The sequence below is a fragment of the Staurois parvus genome, unplaced genomic scaffold, assembly GCF_062004578.1.
Source record: "Staurois parvus isolate SC_StPar_1 unplaced genomic scaffold, SC_StPar_1.0 ptg000023l, whole genome shotgun sequence".
Lineage (NCBI taxonomy): Eukaryota > Metazoa > Chordata > Amphibia > Anura > Ranidae > Staurois > Staurois parvus.
Genome location: NW_028317819.1, coordinates 141,936 through 164,798, shown reverse-complemented (window position 1 = coordinate 164,798; position 22,863 = coordinate 141,936). Strand labels below are relative to the sequence as shown.

The following is a 22,863-nucleotide window of genomic DNA, read 5'->3' as shown; positions in this document are numbered from 1 at the left end:
GGGGCTATCCCCAAACTGTTCCCACAAAGTTGGGAGCATGAAATTGTCCAAAATGTCTTGGTATGCTGATGCCTTAATAGTTCCCTTTCACTGGAACTAAGGGGCCAAGCCCAACCCCTGAAAAACAACCCCACACCATAATCCCCCTTTCCACCAAACTTTATACTTGGCCCAATATAGTCAGGCAAGTACTGTTCTCCTGGCAACCACTAAACCCAGACACATCTATCGGATTGCCAGACAGAGAAGCACGATTGAACACTCCAGAGAACACGGCTCCACTACTCTAGAGTCCAGTGGTGGAGTGCTTTACACCACTGCATCCAACGCTTTGCATTACACTTGGTGATGTAAGGCTTGGATACAGCCGTTCGGCCATGGAAACCCATTCCATGAAGCACTCTATGTACTGTTGTTGTTGTGTTAATTTGAAGGCCACATGAAGTTTGGAGGTCTTTAGCTATTGACTCTGCAGACAGTTGGCAACTTCTGCGCACTGTGCGCTTCAGCATGCACTGATCTGGCAATGTCATTTTATGTGGCCTACCACTTCATGGCTGAGTCGCTGTTGTTCCCAGTTGCTTCCACTTTGTTATAATACCATTAACAGTTGGCAGTGGCATATTTAGGTTTTATGCTGCCCCAGGCAACACAACCCCCTCCCCCTTCCCTGCAGAGAGAGCCTGACATTGACCAACAACACCCCTGCCCCCCCAAGAGAGGCTGCCACTACCACATCCCCCCATACACCGGCAAACCACCCCCCCACCCCCCGGCGCTAGAGAGAAAGACGCTCACTTCCCAGGTCTGGACATCCCTGGGAAAGAGTCGAGCTCTGCAGCATACACCATTAAGCAGCCTGCAACCTCTCTTGGATCCCACCTGCTACCCATGCTGCGTGTGTCCCTTCTTCCGTCCCTTCTTCTGGGTGGCGGTGCTGCCCCCCTGAAAAATTCTGCCCTTGGCAAATGCCTTGTTTGCCTTGTAGTAAGTACGCCCCTGAACAGTTGAGCGTGGAATATATAGTAGCACGGAAATCTCACGGATGGACTTATTGCACAGGTGGCAACCTATCACGGTACCACTCTTGAATGCACTGAGCTCTTGAGAGCAACCCATTCTTTCACAAATGTTTGTAGAAGCAGCCTGTATGCCTAGGTGCTTGATTTTATACACCTGTGGCCATGGAGGGGATTGGAACACCTGAATCCAATGATTTGGAGGGGGGTCCCAATACTTTGGTAATATATATACACACACACACGGTAAGGAGGAGCAGAGCCATATATGCTTACTATATATGCTTTGCAATATGCCTAAATGGTTAGATCTTCTTTTGCTTCATTGCTTTGTGTTCTAGACCTCAATCTCTGCATGGAATTTATATGTTATATTAAGGTGGGCTTAATCCCATTTCACATTATACATGCACATTCTTCTGCGTGGTCATTATTGTATTAAATGTAGAACAAGCATGTTAAAGTGGTACTAAACCCAGAACTCTGCATTCACCATATCTGGTCTCCCACAGTCCACACTACATGGAAAAATAATTATTTTAGTAAATATATACCTTTTCTCACCAGCAGTTAGAGCAGTCTTGTGACTTATATCAGCGTTGACTGGCTAAAGCTTGTAGGAGTAGTTTTCTTTCTGCTCTAGAAGAATGCAAAACCTCTGACCTCTGTCTGGACAGTGCTGATTGGCACTCTGCTGATCACATGCACTCTCATAAGAAAAAAAAAAAACCTCTCTAGCAATACACACCAAACTGAGCATGTGCAAAGTGTCTCCACACGATATGTCTTATCAGGATATAAGAGGGGGACACTGGAAGGAGGGGAGGATTAGAGAAGTCAGGATCAAACAGCATTTTCACACAATGCAGAGGATTAACCCCTTAGGTTCCACAGTGAGTATATCAATCATGCTTTACTGCATATACAGACTGATTTGACTGTTGTGGGTTTAGTAACACTTTAAACTCAAATGAAACAGAGGGAAGAAATGCATGTAATTAATCTTTACAGAGCCCCATGATGCCTACTAAGGGCCACAGTTATTTAATTCCAGAAAAAAGATTTTAGCACTTCGGTGTTTAAAGCGGAAGTCCAGCTGTAGGTGAAACTAAGTAACTGCAATTTATAAGGATATAAACTAGAGAAAAAGGGCCTTAAAACATTCTTTGAAGTATTATGCTGTAAGGAAATTGAGCTTTTATCAACTGGAAAACAAGCTTCTATCAACTGGGAAACAGCTGGGACCTTGTTTAATTTAAACCCTTCAACTGGCTGAGGGCCACAAAGAAGGAGCTGCATGCAAACCAAAAATCACCAGCTTGACATGAATAGGAGGCATGGTACAATGATTCTGTCTGCTTAAGCTGGAAGAAAAATCAAAATTTGTTTTATATATAGCAAGCCTTAACTCCTAAATCCTTACTACTAAATCAATCATGTCTTACAGGATTGCTCTTCAGCCAGCATCAAAGTTCATATCTGGGTAACAGTCGCTGTGGTAGTGGTACTACAATAAAGTGGCAGCGATCCTGGCCTCTTTGGTGCCATCCAGGCACTATAGGTTGAATTCCTTGAGTGACCTCAGCTCTTCTCCACCTCTACTCAGAGGCTGATTGACATCATAGCTTATTGTTTAGTTTCAATGGTTTCTCTAAAGAATTATTTATCTATTGCGGTGCCTTCACTTCCACTTTAACAACTGTTGAAGTAAAACACTGCCCACAAAGGGAGCACATTATTTGAAATAAGTCCCTATGACTAAGCTCCTGTGAGGAGTGAAACGCGTTGGAGCTATCTTGGTACCTGATGGACTGTTTGTGCATCAATTGGCTTTAATAAATTAGAAATTGGCTTCTATTCAAAAATTTAAATAGAAGTGCAGTGGCTCACAGCTGTGGAGAGAAAGCTACTGCAGCCAGAAGGTGAGAAAGAAAAGCACAACATGCACGGGGAAGGGTGATGATGCTGGAACTTTTGTTTGGTGCCTTTCCAATGAAATGTGTAAAGACGACTGCCTGAAGAAAACATGCAAATTTCCACAATCATTGATGATAGGGGGTTGCATGTCAGGTAAATACACAGGGGAGATGAGAGTCATTAAATCTTCATTTTGTTTAATGGTCAAAGTGGAGTAACATCAAAATTCAGCTAAAAGAGGATAAACATGTGTTATTACACGAAACGCGTTAGGGAGGTACCCTAAATCATGGATTATTGACTGCATGACCTATTGTTTACCTCTGATGTAAGTGTTTATCCTCTTTTATCTGATTTTTGATGTTACTCCACTTTGACCATTAAACATACTACACTATTGGAGTTTTTCTCTCTTCTGGGCTCATTTTTTGGCACTTTGAGCCCCCTTCCCCTGAAGGTGCCTTTTTGGATCCACACTTGAATGTATGATCCCCCTGATGGCTGAAATCCGTACTGCTGGATGCAGTTAACCTGATGTGTTCACACACTGCTGGAGAGAGGTAACCTACCCTGGATGGATGACACCTGGTGACGCACCCCCACCTGACGACTTCATCCATATGCAGAGTTCCTATCCCCAGAGCACCTAGGACTCCAACGCACAATAATTTGTGCTATCTGGTTAGTGCATTGTACGCTCATTTTTCACAGCCACGGCAGTCACGAAAGTTAATAGTTACTCATTGAATCACTATTGTCATGCTGCACCTTATGAACTATACCTAAGACTGAACCTCTGTTGTTTTATAAACATATTTGTTCATCATTTGCACTTTATAGCGCCGCATTCCTACTGTTTTATTGGCACACTTTGGAGTATTTGAGGTTTTTCCTCTTCTATGCTGACTGCTTCCCCCTTTTTCCTATTACTACCCAGCGCTCATATGCTATTGTTTATATCATACAAAATGTATGGCTCAGATCGCACCACACACAAATCGCATGTGGTTTGCACAGGAATGCGATGCGGTTCCTGTGCGAATCACATGCGATATATGGAGCCGCACGTATGTGAACCCGGGTTAACTGTGCATGAAGGAACATACTCACTTTGAAGTTTTAGGCCTCATGCACACAGGATGTTTTGCCAACGCTCCTAGAAGCCTTTACTCCTGAGAGCAGCGTTTGGCAGAAAAAAAAAAACCTGATGCTTGTAAAAGTGTATAAGTTGTTTAGGCGAGTCAAGAATAATAATATTTTCTGGCCACTGAAATGAATTAAAGTTCAACTGCAAACCGGGGCTGGCATTAATGCACGTTTAGACAAATCCAGGTGCGTTTACAGGCATCAAGCGTTTTTTTTTGCCAAAACGCCACTGCTCCTGGATGCACTGACAGTGGGGATATTTTTTCTGCCTCTAAACTCCTCTAAAAGCCCATGTATGCGTGGACACGTAGGCTAACATACAGAGGCGTTTAGAGGCAGAAAAAAAATGCCTGACACCTCTAGAAGCAGCTGAAAGAACATCCAGTGTGCATGAGGCCTTATTGCATGTGTTTTCGGTTGTTTTTAATGCAGATAAAACTTCAACAGGAGAAGTCCTTTCTTGTCATTTCTGTCCTCTCAACTGGCACTCTGGGATCAGGAGTTGCTGTGACCTGTACACAAACCTCTACATAATTGTACTGTTGTAATGCATGCTAACGTGCATCACGTGTTGAGATTACAGTTATTCTGCCATTTAACCCAATACATCTTTGCAATGCAAAGCATGGTAACGTACGGTGCACTGTAATAAAAAAAAATGACAGGTATGATTTTAGGTCCATTGTTGAGCCTTAGGCAGCAAATTCAAATGGACTAATACAACGCACAGCAATACGCATAAATATACAATAAATGCAAGGTCACTGACCCGACTTGTGCATGCAAAGCCAGGATGCAGCCAATAGCCTGTGAATACAAGGACATGTAAACTGGGAGAGTACGAACTAACTCTTTAACGCACATATAGACCAAAAGTCATGTTGCCATATTTATCTGGTTAGTGGAGATCTCTTTGGATGCTTGGCGGATCAGAGAAACTGGTGTAGAGTGGTGTGGCTAACATGTCAAACATCTCCAATGATCACCAATGCTAGAAAGCAATTCCTCATTGACAATCAATGTAATGGAGAATCACAGCACCCACCAAGGTATGGGCAGCCATATAGAGCACTGTACCATGCTGTGCGTTACATACTACATACTGCTGCACTCTGTATGCCATGCTGTACAATACATACTCTGGACTGTTGCACTCTGTGCTGCATCCTACATACTCTGGCCCATTGCAATCTGCATGCTCTGGTGGATGAATACATACTCTACACAGCTGTATTCTACATGGTATTCTGTACAATACATTGTACTGCTGCAGTCTATACACTATGCTGGACATTACATACTCCTGACCACTGTGTTTTGTACACTGTACTGAATAATTCATAATATACCCACACAACTCTGCACATTGTGCAGTATGTTACATATTGCAGATCACTACGCACATTTTATATTTATACTGTATGTTACGTGCAGCATACAACTGAGATCTCTATGTTTTACTTTACATTCCATAGTCTGCACCGTTGTGTTCTGTACATTAGATGTTCTGGACCACTGCACTCTATACACTATGCAATAGATTACATACTTGCAATCATTGAATATTGTATACTGTGGATCTGCATCACTGCACTTTGTAGACTGTGTTGTATATTACATACATATTGCTGTATATTACATTGTCTGGACCCCTCTGCCTGTGTGATGTGCTGTAAATTACTTAGTCTGGATCAGCACAATCTGTTCTCTCTACTATACATGATGTATCCTAAGCAGCTGAATTGGGTTATGTGCTACATTTCCCAAACCACTGTGCAATTTAATGGGAATGAAATGTGCTTCTTGGTAATCAGGAATGTCATGTTCTTCAACGTTTGTGCATACTTTTGCAGGTATAGAATTATAATTACGAGTTTTACATAAAATCAAGGTTTTTACAGCATTAACACAAATTGGCTGGGATATGTATATCAAGTTCTCTTTTATTTACATTTCAATGTACAGAATATCTAACAAATACACTGAAAAAAACTACTACGGTAATTTCTTTAAACCAAGCTGTAAAAAACCCCCCAAAAAACATGTGTTATGATATAAAGCATGATACGCATGGTTTTGCATGTTTCACACCTGAACTCCTCTCTTCCTATAGAGCTGTTCCCTTCCCCTTGCCCAGTGCAGGAATTAAACTTCTGGGGCTTGATATACAAACAAAAACACACGTAATGTGCCTGAAAAAATGCTTCAAGGTCATCGGGAATATGCTCTGCAAAGGTGTAAATGCTGGCTGAGGGCTTGATTACACATGCGGCAACCCTTACTGCTCCTTGGAGAAATGGTCTGCAGGCCATCACTTTTCAGAGGGTGGTTGACAGGCAGCAGGGAAGTGATCAACCACCTCCACACTGCCTGATTTGACCATCAAAAGCCTGCACCACCATGCTGCAAACAAATGCATTGAATGGGTAATGTTTAGTGCCTCCTCCTCTTTACTCCCTCTTTCTGTAGGGGTCCCTTAAGGTTCTGTCCTTGGACCCCTTCTCTTCTCCATCTACACCTCCTCCCTTGGTCACTTGATAAACTCCCATGGCTTTAAGTACCATCTCTATGCTGATGACACACAAATCTATCTTTCTACCCCTCACCTCACCCCTTCAGTCTCCACTCGCATTACTAACCTACTAAGTGACATATCGGCATGGATGTCACTCCACTTCCTCAAACTCAATCTTTCCAAAACTGAGCTCTTAGTATTCCCCCCAGCCCATGCCCCCTCCTTGGACTTCTCCATCAAGATCAATAACACAATCATCAGTCCCTCTCCTCATGCCAGGGTACTAGGTGTAATCCTAGACTCCCATCTGTCCTTTCAGTCCCAAATCCATTCACTGTCCAAATCTTGTAGACTTCACCTCCGCAACATCTCCAAGATACGACCGTTCCTAACCTCGGAAACCACTACGCAACTTATTCGCTCCCTTGTTATATCTCGCCTTTACTATTATAGCTCCCTCCACATTGGCCTACCTCATCGCAGGTTATCCCCTCTTCAGTCTATCATGAATGCTGCTGCCAGACTCATCCACCTTACTAACCATTCTGTATCTGCCACCCCCCTCTGCCAATCCCTCCACTGGCTTCCCGTTGCCCAACGGATAAAATTCAAAACATTAACAATAACGTATAAAGCCATTTATAACTCTGCCCCAAATTACATCACCGATCTTGTCTCTAAATATTACCCAAACTGTACTCTCCGCTCCTCGCAAGACCTCCTACTCTCTAGCTCCCTTGTCTCCTCCTCCCATGCTCATCTCCAGGACTTCTCCAGAGCTTCCCCCTCCCTCTGGAACTCTCTACCCAAATTTATCAGACTATCGCCTACTCTGCTCACTTTTAGGCGATATCTGAAAACCTCTCTCTTCAGGAAAGCCTATCCTGCCCTCAGCTAATAATGGAATCTTCTACTCTTCCAACCAGTCCATCCCGCACAGTTACTACCTTTTGTACCACTAGCCCCTCCCTCCTAGATTGTAAGCTCCAAGGAGCAGGGTCCTCCTATCCCTCTTGTATTGAACTGTATTGTTGCTGTATTGTCTCCCGTTATATTGTAAAGAGCTGAGCAAACTGTTGGCGCTATATAAATCCTGTATAATAATAATAATAATAGTGGCAGTACTGCTCACTGATCGTGACAAAGGGTATGTTCTTCACTGCAGTTGCGAAGCAAAGCACCACGGTACAACCCTATCCAGGTGCCTTTGCAGCCTAAGGGAGTGGTGATAAAACTGAGGCTCAGCTACCTATTTCACTGCCCCGACCACAAGTGTAACCTAGGTCTAAGTGTGACAGTTTTAGCCTATTACCTGCCTGACTTCACTTAATGCACAACGAGAAGAGTAACGTATTTAGAATATCTTTACACCTCCACACCAAATTGGCAATTGTGACAGACTTGCGCACCTGTCAGGAACAGGTATAAGAATCTGTGTGTATGAAGTGTCCATACCATATAGTGCAGCTCAGCATTGCCAAGTCCCCCATCCCCCAAGGCCACTGCACCCACAGGAGATGGGTGGAGCCTGATGGGGACCTGAAGGACTAGTTTCTCATCAGGTCCACCTTGTTATTATTTATTATACAGGACTTATATAGTGCCAACAGTTTTCTCAGCACTTTACATTATGGAGGGAGACAGTACAGTAACAATACAGTTCAATACAAGAGGGATTAGAGGGCCCTGCTCCTTGGAGCTTACAATCTAGGAGGGAGGGGATAGTGGTACAAGAGGTAATTAGCTGTGGGGGATGGAGTGGAAGGAGGAGTAGTGGGTTCCAGTATTAGCTGGGGGCGGGGTAGGCTACCCTGAAGAGATGGGTTTTCAGAGTGTGCCTAAAGGTGAGCAGAGTAGGCGATAGCCTGATAGCTTGGGGTAGGAAGTTCCAGAGGATGGGTGAAGCCCTTGAGAAATCCTAGAGACGGGAATGGGAGGAGGAGACAAGGGAGCTAGAGAGTAGGAGGTCTTGTGAGGAGCGGAGAGTACGGTTTGGGTGGTATTTAGAGACAAGGTTGGTGATGTAATTAGGGGCAGTGTTATGACCGGCTTTATACGTCAGTGTTAGTGTTTTGAATTTTATCTGTTGGGCAATGGGAAGCCAGTGGAGGGACTGGCAGAGAGGGGTGGCAGATACGGAACGGTTAGTAAGGTGGATGAGTCTGGCAGCAGCATTCATGATGAACTGTAGTGGGGATATCCTGCGGTGAGGTAGGCCAGTGAGGAGGGAGTTACAGTAGTCAAGGCGTGATATAATAAGGGAATGAATGAGATGCCTTGTTGTTGACTAATAGTCTGCGTAGTGGGTAGATTCCATAGCCTAAGCTATAAAATCTGCCCACTGCTGTGCGATTTCAATCAAAAGCAAGGCGGGCCTGATGGGAAATAGTCTTTCAATTCCCAATCAGGCTCAGCCCATCCAACAGGAACTGTGGTCGAGGAGACTAGCTCCCCTTCAAGTCTACCTCCTTTGTGCCTCAGCCCCTATGTTTAGGAGAGCACAGCCATGCCCCACTCAAAGCATTAGAGTTGCTTTGTACACCAGCACAGCGTCGGTCTTAATTATTGCCAGTTTCCTAATCTGAGAACTGGCACCAGAAAACTGTCCTAAATGTTTTATTGAATATCCCAAACTATTATGTGTGCTCAGGAAACTATCAGATTTCACGTGACTTCTGATCTCCTGGTGTCCTCGGGATAAATGTTCGTAATGAATATGTAAATTGTTCTCACCCTAAAAACGGTAGGGGAAAGTGTCATGCAGAGGTGTTTAATTGACAGAAAAAGGTCTATCTAGTTCCAGGTCTCCATGGCAACGTTTCAATTGAAGGAAAACATTCCATGTTTCACGGCATTATAAAGGTAACATCTGAGGTGCAATTACAATGTCTTTCAGAATGGAACATTTAAGTTTCTAAAGGTGCCCATAGACACTATTTATCTTCTGATCTGGCTGAGGTTAGCCAGGGGATAATGATCGAAGGTGATGGGAAATCTTATCAAATTCTATTGATGGTAAGTCAGTGCTGGAGATATCCATAGTGTGCTTCACTGATATACATACCAAATGATGGTCAGATTGCGCTTACACATACAACCAAGTTCTAATATTTATGGAGGCCTTAAAGTGGTTGTAAACTCTAACATATACCCAGTGAAGTGACTGTCCTAAAGTGATACACAAAAATCCTCCTACATAAGTTGTACCTATTTCTTTGTAGTCTTCTCTTCCTTACAGCACTTGAAAGTGCAGAATGTATACAGGTTGTCTGAGCTTTTAGAAAGCAGGGGGCTGAGACCTGAAGTTACACTCTGCAGAGCTCAGTGAGAAGAACTCTGAGAACTGATTGGAGGGAAGGGACACACCCCCTCCTCACACAGCACGCAGGAACAGAGCTGAGGCTGTCAATCACAAGTGTGCTAGATGTCCCTCCCCTGTCACCTTCTTACCTCTTGGTGTCAGGAAAACTTGTCAAAAGTGACTGGTGCAAATAGCAGAGGGAGGAAGCAGCAGACAGAAATGACACTTAGTGCTCTGGATAAGGATGCACTATATAGGGATATTCTTTGTTCATATTTCATTTCTGAGGTTTACAACCACTTTAAAGCTGAATGCCAGGAAAACAGCTAAATACACAGCTATGTGGTACTTTTATCTTGGGCTGCATGCATTTAGGTATTCTGCAATCCAGGCTAATGTCCTTGAATGCATAGGGCCCTAAATGTAGTACAGGGTCCAGTAAGTGTATTTAATCATGTCATAGATTTCGACAGGCTGCAGCCAATAGGGTTGGACCTATGCCTCCCAGGGGCACAAAAAATAGGGATTAGACATACAGGAGTTAAAGCGGTGGTGCACCCAAAAGTGGAAGCTCAACTTATCTGCCTCCTCCCCTGCCACATTTGGCACCTTTTGGGGGGGAGTGGGAACCTGGTTGTGACAGGTACCCGCTCCCACTTTTGGCTTGCTTCGCTGTGCCGAACTGAGCCAGCAGATCAGCCACCTGACACCCCACCCCCCCACTCCACAGTCCTCTGGGACACTCCACAGGTCCAAGAGGACTGTGGAATATTCACAAAGTGCGCAGCAGGAAACTGGCTGTGATGCCGCAAGGCTTCATTGACGGTTTCCTTTAGACAAGATGGCAGCGCCAGCACCCGACAGCTGACTGAAGAATCAGCTTGGGGTGAGGACACTGCTGGATCCCTGGACAGGTAAGTGCCCTTATATTAAAAGTCAGCAACTACAGTATTTGTAGCTGCTGATTTTTAATTTTTTGGAGCAGGGAGGCCAGGGGCCGGAACTTCGCTTTAAACACCTAGTGTGCATGTAGGCCTATAAAGGAGCTGTTTTCTCTGTCAAAAGGATTTGTATTCCTCTCCATCCAGTCCTGATATATATACAGCTCTGCCACACAAAATAGTCCTGCCTGGCAGGGCAGAGGCCATGATTTTTCTCTTCTGAAGTTAAAGTTGTTATCTGAGGAAAAATAAATAACACGTTTACAAGTACATTATTGATGGGGCAATTCTTGCTGCTATCAGCTCCTTTTAACTATAACGAATAAGCTGCCTGTAAATATGATATTAACAGCACTTCCTGGTAAGGAAACTGGTTATCCAAGCTTGTTAGTGACAAGCAGTGTGCAAACAAATGCTAGGAGTAAGAGGAATATCATGTATGACTGGTTTTACAGTGGAATAACCTAGCCAATGAGTTCCATAGACAGAAAAAGATCTCCCTAAGAACAGTGGATAGAAAGCTACTGTATCTGTCTGTCCACAAAGAGTAATATAAGTTCTGAGACCCGCCATCGTCCATATCTGATGGTAGTGGCAGCACAAACACGGTACTTGGATGTTGGTTCTAGAAAGAAAGATTGGGTCTTCCAGCATGGAGATTTTTCAAAAAGTTGTACAATTTTCCTGTTTTATAACCAGCTCATTTGACTACTTGAAGTGCTGCTATCACCATACATATTAAAAAAAGTAGTAATGTATTAAGCAGCACTATACTCTAAAGCAGTGTTTCTCAACCTTTTTTCAGTCAAGGCACCCTTTAAAATTATTCAAAATCTTGAGACACCCCAATCTAAAATGTAAAAAAAAAAACTAAAAGTTTTATTGGTACATTTTGCAGCAGTATCCACAAAAGTAAGACATCAAACAGTGGAGGTGATTTATTCTTTCAAAGCAAATACACTTTTCCACACTGGTACAGACCAGTATTCCAACATTTCTTCCTCTTTTTCTCTCCCCCACGCAACCAACATGACCCCTTTGCTGACCGAGGGGGCTATCAAACAAGGATGCAGTGTAGGTGTCCAATGTCCTTATCAACCAATGACATCAGCAGTTGTTAGGATGCTGATGGTTGGCCTGCACAGTGCCCAAAGTTGTAATGTTGAACAAAGAAAACCGGTGTAACAAAAAAGCAGGCTTGATCCACGCATTAGCTTGAACACAATTTGAGGGCAATGTTTAGGTATTTTGCCAAGACACCCTTGAAAAACCCAGAGGGCACCCCAGGGTGCCTAGGCATCCTAGTTGAAAAAGGCTGCTCTATATACAAGAGTTAGGAAGCTGAATCATAAACAATGGTAGAAATCAGGAGCATCACCTGTAATTATCAAGTTGTCTATGAACACCTCTAAGGACTCCCCATACACCCACTCACTCTGCTGGTTGTAGCATGAGCCTTACTGCTCCTGCTGCATTCTTTACAAGGCTCAATATGTATAACAGGGAAAAGAAGCTTCCTTCATGACAGATTGTGCAAATGCCCAGATGTGGCAACTCAAAATCCTTAAAGGAATCCAACACACCAACTTATATATATAGTTCAAAAAGTAAATTCGGTATCTTTCTAGGATACTGACTGGGTTTGTCAGGGGTCACATTATCACAGGCATTTGTTTGTTAGTTGTTAAGATGCAAATATGCATGCTATTTATTTTTATTAAGGCGCAAATATGCATGCTGTCTAATTTGGCCAGAGCACAGGCACCCCAACAGCACTGCAGAGCTTGCTAGGACCTATTACTTCCCCTTCCCCAGGTAGTCCCTTCAAAAATCAGCTGAAAGGATGTGAATAGAGGCAGTGGGGCACATTGGCTGGTGACCTTTCTCTTGTAAGAACATTTGCTCCTACTCACTCATGTAAGAATCTTTGCTCCTACTCACCATGTCCAGCAGCAAGAAGGGATTTCTTCACTAACTAGCAGCAAGGGGGCACTTGTCCAGTGATCAGGAGCAAGAGGAGCACTCCTTCACTGACCAACAGCAAGGGTGACACTGTCCGGCAGGAAGAGGGACACTTCACTGTCTGGCAGCAAGGGGGGCACTTCTCCACTGTCCAGCAGCAAGGGGGGCACTTCTCCACTGACCAGCAGTAAGGTAGTCACTTCTTCACTGACAAGTAGGAAGGCGGCCACCTCTTCATTGACTAGCAGCAAGAAGAAATCAGGTTTCCCATTGATGGTAACATTTACATTACATTTTAGACTTTAGATTTTGAGTACATTTAAAGCGGAACTAATGTTCCACTGTAAAACAGTGAGCAGACAGGCTTTTATTGCAGAAGAGACATGCAAGGTCTCTTCTGCAAGAAAAAAGCCTGTACGCATTTGCTTGCTGTCTTCTCCAGCACTACAAACGGAGCTGTGAATGCGCAGCTCAGCTTACAGTGCCAGGCCAGTTTCTGATGAGTGCCGGGATGACGGCCTCCTGCACATGTGCAGGAGTGAGGTCATCACACACTGGCCAATGAAGAGGCATGAAGACTGACACTCAGAAGAAGATTCTGTCACTGGTGCAGACCGTTGGATAGGTGAGTATTAAGCCTTCAGTTCCACTTTAAAGGGTGCTGTGAATGAAAGAGGTTGAGAAATGCTGATTCAGACAAAAAGGTTTCAGTATGACTGAAAAAACTAGCTCAATGAACCGTTTTACCTAGTTTTGCATATCGTACCTAGTTTCGCATATCGTAAGGTATTCCGGTAGTTCCACTTACAAAACCAGAAAAAGGCAATGCTTAGTTTATGATGTAACATCTGCCTTCATCTCAATTGGCTGCAGAAATGGCAAGCATATTCAGCCACAGCTCACTATGAGTGAAGGCTTGATAATCAACAATTACTCTAATATATCACTCCATTTAAACCAAACAAGGGAACAAAACTGTCAGTGCATTAGTGCAGCTCTCAAGCTTTTCACATTAATCCCACACATCCACACCTAGGTGAAATACTATAACAAGCTGCATTGTCTGGAGATATTTATTAAGAGTATACTATAAATCTTAAAAAAAATAAATCACAAAACCTACATAGGCACTGACGCATTTTGCACAAAACCGACAGCAGAGCTTGCACTTAAATGTAAGGTTTGCTGTGTGGCTGCCCCTACCCACTTTGGGATAAAATCTCAAAAATACTTACCTTACTCCTAGACTTCTGGTGAGCCTACCTGGTTTTCTTGCAGGATCCTGAGAAAGTTTTATTCTTTTTAATTAATATTTGAGTTTTTACTGTTATTTATTATCTTTTATTATGTGCATTGTATAACCCTTAAAGTAGTGTGTCCAATTAGATGTTTAATATATATATATATATATATATATATATATATATATATATATGTTATAATATTTTCAGCAAGATCATCTGAAAAATCTTTGGGTTTTATGAGTTTGTCATTTCCACTGAGTAATGTTTTATCAATTGGATACAGAATTTATAAATCTATTTTATTATTTTTCCTTTTTTATTGATTTATCTATCTAATATTATATATTAATCTATCTATAATAATATATATCTATATTTTGCCATAGTTGGCTTTGTACAAAACATTTGAGTTCCTCTGTGCTTTGCAATCCTACCCCTTTTACTAGTGTGGCAGAAGTTGGGAAAACTCATCTCTTACAGGAAGTGACTTTCACACAAATTACTAGTATTCACCAGATAGGTTTCCTTGTCTCAGCTAGTAATGATATTTACTGTTTTTCATGGTCCAGTAAAAGAGACTAAACACTAAACTGAGGATGCCAAGCAAACCTTCCAGGGTCCATTTGCACTGTTGCATTTTAATGCACAATTTCAGATGCACTAGAATGCATGTGTCATGGTTTGCCATAATAAATATAATGTATGTTCTCATCTCAGTACTGCAGTGTGGTGTGCTTTGAAAAATAAGACATTTTCATTTCTTTCTGCGTTTTTATAGTGTGGGAGCCAACAATAGTTCATGGCAGAGCATCAAAACGTACATAAAAGGTTTTGATGCACTGGCAACAGATGTTAACAAGCCTTGGTCAATGGATGTTAACCATATCCACTCCAACTTCTAAATGCGTTGAAAGCACATCAAAATGTATGTCAACACACAAAGGAAACACACTGAAACATGACAACGCACTTGGCGAACACTACAAAGAACACACGTTCACACACATGCATAGATCTAAATGGGTCCTCATTCTCTCTAAAAGGACTTGCTTTCAAGTACTGACTTTCAGGGTCTGTATCGCTCAGCAGGCTCTAGATCAGGGGTCTCCAAACTTTTCAAGCAAATGGCCAGTATACTGTCCTTCAGACTTTAGGGGGCCGGATTGTGGCCAGTGGGGTAGTAAATGTGTAGTGCCCAGCATCAGTGAGAATAAACAGGAGAAGGAGGAATAGTGCCCAGTCATTGGTATTAGTGGGAGGAATAGTGCCCCATCATAGGTATCAGTGGAAAGTATAGTGCCCCATCATTGGTGTCAGTGGGAGGAATAGTGCCCCGTCATTGGTATCAGTGGGAAGAATAGTGCCCCATCATTGGTGTCAGTGGGAGGAATAGTGCCCCGTCATTGGTATCAGTGGGAAGAATAGTGCCCCATCATTGGTGTCAGTGGGAGGAATAGTGCCCCATCATTGGTATCAGTGGGAAGAATAGTGCCCCATCATTGGTGTCAGTGGGAGGAATAGTGCCCCATCATTGGTGTCAGTAGAAGGAATAGTGCCCTATCATTGGTGTCAGCGAGAGGAATAGTGCCCCATCATCGGTGTCAGTGGGGGGAATAGTGGCCCATCATTGGTGACAGTGAGAATAGTGGCCCATCATCGGTGTCAATGGAAGGAATAGTGCCCCATCATCGGTGTCAGTGAGAGGAACAGTGGTCCATCATTGGTGTCAGTGGGAGGAATAGTGCCCCATCATCGGTGTCAGTGGGAGGAATAGAGCTCCATCATTGGTGTCAGCAGGAGGAATAGTGCCCCATCATCAGTGTCAGTGGGAGGAATAGTGCCCCATCATCGGTGTCAGTGAGAGGAACAGTGGTCCATCATTGGTGTCAGTGAGAAGAATAGTGGCCCATCATCGGTGTCAATGGGAGGAATAGTGCCCCATCATCGGTGTCAGTGAGAGAAACAGTGGTCCATCATTGGTGTCAGTGGGAGGAATAGTGCCCCATCATCGGTGTCAGTGGGAGGAATAGTGCTCCATCATCGGTGTCAGTGGGAGGAATAGTGCCCCATCATCGGTCAGTGGAAGGAATAGTGCCCCAAGAGCCAGATAAAGGCGGCCCTCGGGATGCAGTTTGAAGACACCTGCTCTAGAGCATCAACACAGCTCTCGTCACTATTTTGTGGATGGAATAGAGTACAATGGGATATTGTTGCACAAATCAGCCTTTCCCAGACCCTTAGTACCCATTTACATATATGTGGGTTGGTTGTGGTTTGACCCGCATCCAATCCACATGATATGTGAAATAACATTGCTTCCTATGGTGCCTGTTCACATATGCGGTGCATGGCCAGTGCAGATTCGGTTTGGATTCAGTACAGTTTTAAAAAGAGTCATGTCCGATTTCTGAGCAGTGGCTTCGGGTTCAGGTGTGGATTACAGGCTATTGACTTCTATGGAAACCGTTTCTAAACTGCTTATGTGTGAACAAGATAGGATCCTGAGCTAATCCTGTCCTGAACCTGATGTAAACCACTGAACAGCTACTGTATCAATTAGCTGTGAAACCTGAGCTTCAATCCGCACTGCATATATGTGACTCAGCTCTAAGAAGGAACCCCGCTCCTCAATGTGAGAACAGTATGTGCCTATTACCCATCTTTTTCCACAATCAGCTGACTGAACCTTACTCTTGACAGCTATGTACATTTTGTTAAGACTTTCTATGTTTTTTTTCCTTTTAGTGGAAAAGAACAATATTTATGATCGTTAAATAAAGTACAAATTCTCAGCAGAAATATGATCTACACTTCAAAGCACTACTGTCAATGCAGTGCTCTATTAAAGCAGATGCGGGCTAATTAAATGTAAAATTCAGGAGTTAGTCTGTCCAATGTAAGAGTCAGCACGCATTTTAGAAGTGCAAGTTGACCTTTACAGCATTTTCTAACTACAACATAATTAGTGTTGGCTCTTCATCTTCTCAGTTATATTTAATTACCTTTTCCTTTTTTTCACTGAATATAACTGACAGTCATGCATAGTCTACCACATTGCAGGTCACATAAATCTCAGGAGACAAGCAGTACAGAGTAGAGATGTAACCCTACATTAAACTCACCCATTCTGCAAATGAATCAAAAAATGTTCAAGTGAAACTTCAGACCAGTTTTCTTTTTTGTAAGATACAGTGGGGGATATGGTCACCAGCACAGGGAGTGAAAGGAATTCTCTGTTTAGGACTCGACAGCAATTTAAAAAAACTTTATAGTAAAGCAGGGGAAGACAAAAACATCTATCAGTTTTCTAACGTCAATGTCCCCACTAGGGATGAGCTTAAGCTCAACAGACAAGAAGAGGACTGTCTGCATGCAGATGTACAGAGTACCTGTGCATTGCATATAGGCGAGTGTATGCATAGATATGCCCATGTAAATGAGACCTTAAGCCAGCCATAGATGGAGCAATACACGGGGAGAACATGCAAACTCCAGGCAGGTAGTGTTGTGGTAGGGATGCGAACCGATGACCCTAGTGCTGCTAGGCAGAAGTGCTAACCATTTATCCACTGTGCCCAGATATTTATTTTATTTATTTCAGGTACTTATATATTGTACGCTCACATCAGTTCCTGCCCTCAAGGGGATTACAATCTGAGGTCCCTATTTCACATACACAGGCCAATATAGTAAGGAGCAGGGGCCGACTGACAACTCATGGGCCCCCAGGTAATAGGGGATCATGGGGCCCCTGTGTCCTTGCCCAAACTCAAAAAAGCCTATGAAAAAGGTACCAGGGCATCTCATGGGGGCCCCTACTGACCCCAGGCCCTCAGGCAGTGCCCGAGTTTCCAAAAGGTCAGTCTGCCCCTGGTCAGGAGTCAATTAACCTATTAGCATATCTTTGGAGTGTCCAGAGGACCCCAGAGGAAACCAACCAAGAAAATGTAAAATCCATGGAGATGGTGTCCTGGCTCGGATTTCAACCGAGGACCCCAGTGCTGCATGGCCTTACCATGGCCATCCCACTGTTTATTAAAAAAAAAAAAAACAATATGTATTTTTAAAGCACAATGATGCGCTTTGCAAATGTGTTAGGGACTCCAAAGCAAGGGAGAGCTATTCGAATGTAGTGTAGTTGGTCTCTCCTCCAATCACGGAGTTCTCTCTGCTCAGTAGAACACATGGGCACCACACCATGGACTGCATTTTATGTTTTGGACCCATCACCAGTCTATGACTGGACAGTGAAAGGAGAAGCAGCACAGTGATTAACTCATCTCCTTGTCACTCTGCTTTCTTCTCCTATCTGCATGCTTCTTGTCAGCACATGAACTAACTGGCTCATTGTACTGCCTCTTCCTTCTTCAGTCTGAGCTCTGCTATACAGGGGACTGCCAGAGGCTCACACCAAGTCAGTCAGGTAGTTACACAGCTTTCTACCAAGAAAATATAAAATACTTCCCAACAGCATCAGACTAGTGACACGCACCCAACATAAACAGATATATAAACTGCCCTTGTAAGCAGTAATAAACCCAATTTAGATATAACTTCATAAACCCACAGAGCAATAAATATATACAAAGTGTTGTTGCCCAAATAAATCAATCACATTTCAGTGATCTACTAGGAGCAATATTGGTGTTTCATGTAATTAGAAAATGCAGTCTATTGTTCACAAACAGACCTGTCTGGGGGATTAGACATGAGATGAAAAGAATTGGCAAGAAACAACTTTAATGGATTCTCATGTGTACATATATAACTACAAAGGTTTTAAAACATCAATAAGACTACATATAGTAACCTAAACGTATTCATATGTAAATTAAAACTAACTATCCAGACCCTGTCGCCTCAGTAACATAAATAGGACAAAGCCACCAGTTAAAAAATAAGTTATATACTTGCCTTTCTGGTAGGTGGTGTGTGGAATCTTCTCTGGGTGCTGATGTTATCTCAGACTTCCAGATGTGTTGGATAAGGTGCTACCCGCTGGACACTGTGGTTTCTTCAGCTACGGTGTCTTGCAGAAAAACCACATTGAAAGTGGGGAACATGCTATCCAATACAGCTGGAAGTGTCAGAAAAGTGTGATAATTATAGTCATCAAAGATGAGAAGTGTAAAGCTGGCCATAGATGGGAAGAATTTCAAACAAAAATTTCAAACAAAAAGTCTTAGAAATATTTGCACGAAAATTCTCAGACCCTCCTGAGTACATTGATTTGTCTCTCAAAAGATTTTATTTGCTTTTAACATTCAATTTTGGAATGAATTGACTTTACCAAATAAAAACCACATACACTGTTAGAAATTTGTTCAAGAAGAAATTTTCCATACTGCTCTTTCGAATTTTCTCATTACTGTGGTTGAAAACAAATGATTTGAATCACTAATACAGGCATACCCCGGTTTACGAATTTAGATTCCCCAAGTTAAAAGAAACAATGTTTCCTTTTTGTTTCTTAAAAGAAACAAGGCTTCCTTTAACTCCAGGGAAAGTGTCAGCTCTGTGAGCTATAGTGAAGAAAAAAAAAGCCAGCAATTGCATTTAAAAATCAGCACTGATATACACTTTGTATGGCGAAAAAAATTAACAAAAACATTTGTAAACCGAGGCATTATTTTCAGTGGATTTTCATTCGTAAACCGAAAATTATGTTAACCGAGGCGTTTGTAAACCGAGGTACACCTGTAATTAGAAACAAACTTTCTTAGAGCCATCTTTTCCCAAGAATACCCATCAATGGCCAGCTTTAGAAAAGAACATTTGGAGAAAGTTTAGTTTTTCTAATCATTAGTCGGGTAAAATTGATGTTCATCTTCAGCTGCAGTGATAAGAAAATTTGTAGGAGGCTCAGCAGGATGGAAAACTTTTCTTCAAATGAAAGAATTTCTAACAGTGTATGTGATTTTTGTTCAGCAAAATAAGTTCATTCTTAAAATGTTACTAAACCCAGGACTCTGAATTTACTATATCTGGTCTCCCACAATACACATAACATGGAAGTGCAATTATTTTAGTAAATATAAACTGCTAAATACCTTTTCTCATCAGCAGTTAGGGCAGTCTTGTGACTTCAGCAGAGTACTGGTTAAAGCTTGTAGGAGGAATTTTCTTTATGCTCTAGGAGGATGCAGAACCCCTGATCTCTGTCTGGACAGTGCTGATTGGCCCTGTGCTGATCACATGCACTCTCCCAAGAAAAGAAAAACCTCTCTAGCAATATTCACTAAACTGAGCATGCGTATGAGGCTACGGGTTCAGTCTGTCTTATCAGGAGATAAGAAGTGGACATTTGAAGGAGAGGAGGGGCAGAGAAGAAAGGATCAAACAGCCTTTTTACACAATGCAGAGGATTAACCCCTCAGGTTCCACAGAGAGTATAACAAGCATGCTTTACTGCATATACAGACTGATTTTACTGTTGTGGGTTTAGTAACACTTTAAATCAAATGTTAAAAGCAAACAAAATTTTTTGCTCAACATTTGAATGTTTCATGAATTTTCATATGAATTCTCCTAAGATTTTCCTAAGAATTTTTGCTCAAACTTCTAGCCATCTTTGGCTAGCTTAATACTACATTCATACTGACAGTTAGGACCCCTGCGAATTGTAGTGGCAGTTCCCACTGTAGCTTTCAGCAACTCTCAGCGGGTAGATGAGGCTGTCAACCCAGTTTACTATAATGACAGGTCAAGATCACTGCAGGCTATTGCTGGCTGTGCAGAGAACCACAAATAGCTGTGGCCACAGGTGACCTGTCATTATACTGAATGGCAGCTGAACCTACCTGCTGAGAGCCACAGCATGAATCTCTGATTCCTGCCGCAAATATTCACGCCAGCCCTAATCACTGGTGTGAATGTGGCATAAGCATGAAACTTATTCCTTACAGGGTGGCTTTGGCCTATCTTTGTTACATACGCAGAACGGTCACTTTAAGATGGACTGTTAAAGTACATATATACATTGGTATTAAAAGCCCTGTAGGGATCCCCCCTTAACTATCGGAAATCAGACCTCAGAGGCAGCGTGGTCCCGCTTTGGAGCACTGCTTACATTTAATATCCTCCAGGTACTGCACAAGGTCTATAGAGATGAATGGGAGCCACCAGCGTTGGGTATAATAGATAAAGGGAGGGTCAGAGAAACCCACAGAGAATTTTTAAAACAGGAGAAATGTGGTTGGGTGCTTTACAATATTTGATTTGTCTTACTGCAGAATGAAAAGAAGAACAAGGGTAACAGTATTATAAAAATAAATTAAATTGAACACATTGCATAGCCTTTTTATATGCAACACAGGGATCTCTTCTTCTCATACAATGATATGAAAACACATACCTCTGACGCTCACTCTGAAATCCCAGGAACAACTCAGAGAACCAACCAGGCTCAGGAGATCAAAAAGGCTCTGTCTACAAATAAAGCACACAAATGTCAATTATTTTGCATAACAGAAAATATAAAATGGTGTTTATCTCAGTTACCATTGTGTCATGTTAACAAAAATTCATCACAGAATTCCTACTGTTTTAGGGTTCATGCACACTGGCTTAAAAAACGGGGCTTCTACGTAGAGGAGTTTTATTGTTTTTTCTAAAGAGCACATGAGGCCGTTTAGAGGCATATTCTATGCTCAGCATTTAGAGGCAGAAAAAACCCTTCGGTTTTGTGTTTTTGAGAGCAGTTTTCTGGCAGAAAAAAACGCTAAGCGCACCTAAACGCTAGTACGGAAACGTGTTTATTTTTTTTTTTAAGCCAATGTGCATGGATCCTAACTGACAATGGGGTTGATTTACATGGTGCAGCTCTGCACAGAAACCAATCAGCTTCCAGGTTTTATTGCCAGAGCTTAATTGAACAAGCTGAAGTTAGAAGCTGATTGGCTACAATGCACAGCTGCACCAGATTTTTTTGCACTCTCTGGTTTTAGTAAATCAACCCTTATGTTGCTTTATATAAAGTATCAGTCTACAATAAAATAATGATTCAGTTATGGGAGATGCCAAAGTTAAAACAGATACACCAGTTTTCACCTTATGGTACCTACTGTCCACCATTAAATAGAGATCAAGAATAAGTTCACTTTTGTTGTAAAAAGTATTTGCCTCTGCAACCTTTATATTAATGAAGCTAAAGCCCAACTCCAGGCAAAACATATTTGGTATTGGATAGTAATAGGAAGGGTTGACCTGCTGGCAGGATTTCATAGCCATCTGCATCCCTTCTGGGAAGATTTCCTTCACTTTCTGTCAGGACTAAGGACAAACAATAACGTTGAAGCGGGTAGGAAGCATTCTTTTACAAATCGTAAGTTCTAAGTTACGGTCCATTCACACAGGTCCATCTTGGTGTGAAATGTTATCACACCCTGGTTATTGCACTGCACTGGGGATGTGTGAATTGGCCCTAAATGATTTTTAATACAGTAAGTACATTAATGGACTAAAGGGTGTTTTTATATGTCTTGCCTGGCATTCATTAAAGTAGATCTGTGGCTATGTTACAGGTCAGGGTTACTCAGCCAGGATTCCATGGAACCCTAGGGTCCCTCCAGAGGTTGTTAGGGGTTTCTTGAACAATGACCAATGCCTGCCTCTCAGATAAATTGCCACTAACACCATTGATCATTTTAGCTATATAAAGGGGTAATTCTTCCCAATGAGCAGAAGTGTAAGAAGCATTCTTCCCACTGACCATCACAATAATGTATCATGAGTTGCAGATATAGTCATTTTTATCCTAGGTTCACACCTATGTAGATTTCAGTGCGTTTTCCAGTTTGCAGAAACACACTACAATCCA

The 22,863-nt window shown here is 42.4% G+C and overlaps 1 protein-coding gene across 6 annotated transcripts in view; it reads right to left on the bottom strand.

Moving 5' to 3' along the window:
* DTX3 (deltex E3 ubiquitin ligase 3) overlaps positions 1 to 22,863 on the bottom strand; it is a 175,029-nt gene that overhangs the window by 72,788 nt on the left and 79,378 nt on the right. For all 6 annotated transcript variants that reach the window (XM_089692571.1, XM_089692590.1, XM_089692575.1 and 3 more), the window contains exon 3: positions 21,400 to 21,473. The gene's annotated coding sequence lies outside the window, so the exon portion shown is untranslated. The remainder of the gene's footprint in view (positions 1 to 21,399; positions 21,474 to 22,863) is intronic.